This window comes from Procambarus clarkii, chromosome 16 (assembly GCF_040958095.1).
Source record: "Procambarus clarkii isolate CNS0578487 chromosome 16, FALCON_Pclarkii_2.0, whole genome shotgun sequence".
NCBI lineage: Eukaryota > Metazoa > Arthropoda > Malacostraca > Decapoda > Cambaridae > Procambarus > Procambarus clarkii.
In genome coordinates, this window is record NC_091165.1 from 18,243,107 (window position 1) to 18,247,785 (window position 4,679).

Genomic DNA, 4,679 nt, shown 5'->3' on the forward strand with positions numbered 1-4,679 from the left:
GACTTCACGCCAATCTGAGGTCTCACCCCTCACCGTAACTCTCTGCTTCCTATTGCTTAGGAAGTCCCTTATTATTGTCCCTTATCCACTGGAGCGCCCTACCAGTTACTCCTGCCTCTCTCTCCAGCTTAAGTTCCAGCCTCTTATGCGGTACTGTGTCAAAGGCTTTCCGACAGTCCAAGAAAATGCAGTCCGCCCACCCTTCTCTTTCTTGCATAATCTTTGTCACCTGATCGTAGAATTTTATTAAGCCTGTAAGGCAAGATTTACCCTCCCTGAACCCATGTTGATGGGTTGTCACGAAGTCCCTTCTCTCCAGATGTGTTACCAGGTTTTTTTCTCACGATCTTCTCCATCACCTTGCATGGTATACAAGTCAAGGACACTGGCCTGTAGTTCACATGTAAACTACCTTCACACACGTGTGTGTCACCTAGTTGTATTCACCTAGTTGTTCTTGCAGGGGTTGAGCTCTGCTCTTTCGGCCCGGACACAACAGCATAGCTCCCACCTGACTGTATCTTTCATACTTCTCTGTCATCTTTTGGTCGCCTCCTCCTCCTCCGTTCTCTTTCTCTCAGTCCTCCTGTTTCTCTATTCGCTTCTCTGCTGTATTTCTCACACAACTTTTTCTCCTCTCACTCTTACTGTCCCTATTCGTCCTCTTCTGTCTATCTCCCCCTGTCTCCTCCTCCGTCTGGCTCTGCCCCCCCCCCTTGCGACTAGTGCCCCCCCCTGCGGCTAGTGTCCCCCCCCCCCTGCGGCTAGTGTTCCCTCTGCGGCTAGTGTCCCCCCCCTGCGGCTAGTGTCCCCCCCCTGCGGCTAGTTCCCCCCCTGCGGCTAGTGTCCCCCCCCCTGTGGCTAGTGTCCCCCCCCTGCGGCTAGTGTCCCCCCCTGCGGCTAGTGTCCCCCCCCTGCGGCTAGTGTTTCGCCCTGCGGCTAGTGTTTCCCCCTGCGGCTAGTCCCCCCCCTGCGGCTAGTGTCCCCTCCCTGCGGCTAGTGTCCCCCCCTGCGGCTAGTGTTTCCCCCTGCGGCTAGTGTTTCCCCCTGCGGCTAGTGTTTCCCCCTGCGGCTAGTCCCCCCCCTGCGGCTAGTGTCCCCCCCCCCTGCGGCTAGTGTTTCCCCCTGCGGCTAGTGTTTGCCCCTGCGGCTAGTGTTTCCCCCTGCGGCTAGTGTTTCCCCCTGCGGCTAGTCCCCCCCTGCGGCTAGTGTTCCCCCCCTGCGGCTAGTGTCCCCCCCTGCGGCTAGTGTCCCCCCCCTGCGGCTAGTCCCCCCCCTGCGGCTAGTGTCCCCCCCTGCGGCTAGTGTCCCCCCCCTGCGGCTAGTGTCCCCCCCCTGCGGCTAGTGTCCCCCCCCTGCGGCTAGTGTCCCCCCCCTGCGGCTAGTGTCCCCCCTGCGGCTAGTGTTTCCCCCTGCGGCTAGTGTTTCCCCCTGCGGCTAGTGTTTCCCCTGCGGCTAGTGTCCCCCCCTGCGGCTAGTGTCCCCCCCTGCGGCTAGTGTCCCCCCCTGCGGCTAGTGTCCCCCCCTGCGGCTAGTGTCCCCCCCTGCGGCTAGTGTCCCCCCCCCTGCGGCTATTGTTTCCCCCTGCGGCTAGTGTTTCCCTTGCGGCTAGTGTCCCCCCCCTGCGGCTAGTGTCCCCCCCCTGCGGCTAGTGTCCCCCCCTGCGGCTAGTGTCCCCCCCTGCGGCTAGTGTCCCCCCCTGCGGCTAGTGTTTCCCCCTGCGGCTAGTGTCCCCCCCCTGCGGCTAGTGTTTCCCCCTGCGGCTAGTGTTTCCCCCTGCGGCTAGTGTTTCTCCTGCGGCTAGTGTCCCCCCCCCTGCGGCTAGTGTTTCCCCCTGCGGCTAGTGTTTCCCCCTGCGGCTAGTGTTTCTCCTGCGGCTAGTGTCCCCCCTGCGGCTATTCGTTTCCCCTGCGGCTAGTGTCCCCCCTGCGGCTAGTGTCCCCCCGGCTAGTGTCCCCACCCCGGCTAGTGTCCCCCCTGCGGCTAGTGTCCCCCCCGGCTGGTGTCCCTCCCCCGGCTAGTGTCCCCCCGGCTAGTGTCCCCCCCGGCTAGTGTCCCCCCCCCCCCGGCTAGTGCCCCCCCGGCTAGTGTCCCCCCCCCTGCGGCTAGTGTCCCCCCTGCGGCTAGTGTTTCCCAATGCGGCTAGTGTCCCCCCCTGCGGCTAGTGTCCCCCCCCGGCTAGTGTCCCCCCCCCCGGCAAGTGTCCCTCCCTGCGGCTAGTGCTCCCCCTGCGGCTAGTGTCCCCCCCCGGCTTGTGTCCCCCCCCCGGCTAGTGTCCCCCCCCCGGCTTGTGTCCCCCCCGGCTAGTGTCCCCCCCGGCAAGTGTCCCCCCCCCTGCGGCTAGTGTCCCCCCCCTGGCTAGTGTCCCCCCCCGGCTAGTGTCCCCCCCCCGGCTTGTGTCCCCCCCGGCTTGTGTCCCCCCCCGGCAAGTGTCCCCCCCCTGCGGCTAGTGCTCCCCCTGCGGCTAGTGTCCCCCCCCCGGCTTGTGTCCCCCGCCCGGCTAGTGTCCCCCCCCGGCTAGTGCCCCCCCCCTGGCTAGTGCCCCCCCCTGGCTAGTGCCCCCCCCGGCTAGTGTCCCCCCCGGCTAGTGTCCCCCCGGCTAGTGTCCCCCCTGCGGCTAGTGTCCCCCTCCTGCGGCTAGTGTCCCCCTCCTGCGGCTAGTGCTCCCCCTGCGGCTAGTGTCCCCCCCCCGGCTAGTGTCCCCCCCCTGGCTAGTGTCCCCCCCGGCTAGTGCCCCCCCCGGCTAGTGCCCCCCCCGGCTAGTGTCCCCCCCGGCTAGTGTCCCCCCTGCGGCTAGTGTCCCCCCTGCGGCTAGTGTCCCCCCCCGGCTAGTGTCCCCCCTGCGGCTAGTGTCCCCCCCTGCGGCTAGTGCTCCCCCTGCGGCTAGTGTCCCCCCAGGCTAGTGTCCCCCCCCTCGGCTAGTGTCCCCCCGGCTAGTGTCCCCCCCGGCTAGTGCCCTCCCCCTGGCTAGTGTCCCCCCCCCCGGCTAGTGTCCCCCCCCGGCTAGTGCCCCCCCCCCGGCTAGTGTCCCCCTCCCGGCTAGTGTCCCCCCGCCGGCTAATGTCCCCCCCTGGCTAGTGTCCCCCCGCCGGCTAATGTCCCCCCCTGGCTAGTGCCCCCCCCCTCCCGGCTAGTGTCACGCACGTCCTCCTCAACAATTAACAATGGCAGGTCTTTAAGATAACAATATGGAGGATAGTCTGCCGTCACTGGCCGGGTCGTTAATCTTCCCGCTGACGGCCTGTGTCCACTCACCTAACAACCTTCACCTTACTCCAGTGGGAAGACCGCCGGGCTCCAGCTTCTAGGCCCCGACTTTCCAAATGTTAGTCGTCAAATACTCTTGACTTGTGTTTGGTATGTAGATGATAAATATGTGGGACAGTATCGGATACTTTCCAGCGATCTGGTAATATGCAGTCTACCTAGCCTTCCGTGCCCTGCATGATGATACAAAGTTTGTTCTTGCAAGGTGTTTCATTCTTCTCATAGTAGTGTGTGTATGGCACTGTGCTAGGTGTGCCCCTCCCTCTCCCTCTCCCTCTCCCTCTCCCTCTCTCTCTCTCTCTCTCTCTCTCTCTCTCTCTCTCTCTCTCTCTCTCTCTCTCTCTCTCTCTCTCTCTCTCTCTCTCCCCCCCTCCCCTTAGGGTTGAGATTCAGCTCCTGGCCTCAGCCTCATCTTCCGTCGGTTCATCTTACCGTATCTAATCTTAGGGCTCGCTCGTCTGAGCGTGTGTACCGACCTGTGTGTGCAGGGGGCAAGGACCCCTCCGGGCGTCGATCAGTTGTCTGGTAACCTCAAGGTTGTGGGGGTTATGTGACTAAATTAATTAATGTTTGGTAATTAGCAAGTCGACTGTAATCGATAAGTTTTAATTTGTACATAACTCCACAGGGAGGGGGTTAATTTAATTCAGACGGTTAATTAATTCATAATTTAATTCATGGAACTTACGTTCTATTTAATTTACTTATAAAGTTTATTTAGACCATCTAAATTAATGTTGGTGACGTATATTGAATCCGAGCTGGCTAGAAGAACGGCTGACACGCGTCCTGGAATAATGGCCGCTCCCTCCCACCCGCTGCTACGCCCCGACCAACATCCCATGGCGGGCAGATCCATTGTTAGATTTGCAATAATTTATAACATTTATTAGTATCAAACGATCACACGTTTAGACAATCATTAACTCTAAGTTTAAGCTGGTAATTAAGGCCTTGTTTCTCGGTATTTAGTTATGGTATCTTCCTCCTGCGGTGTTGCCACACACGCTAACACTAAACTTAATAACCCTAGCCAAGACACATGTTAATCTTAAAAGTTACATATCAATTGTGAGGCGGTGAACAACAAAATTTTATCTAGAACACAGCCACCGGCTCTTTAGCAGCGTATGGAGGGAGATTTGAAATCTGTTCAGAGCGTGAGAGCTCTGGCATCGTGGCGATATGCAATGGCGTCGAGTCTCTCTCTTCCCACCTGATGTCCAATTTGTAAATTGTAAATTTTACCCCGAGGAGCGAGTTTATTGTGCAGCGCCACTCATCCTGTGAGTGGACACACCGCCATAGTGACAGTATTGGGCAGCGCCACTCATCCTGTGAGTGGACACACCGCCATAGTGACAGTATTCGGCAGCACCACTCATCCTGTGAGTGGACACACCGCCATAGTG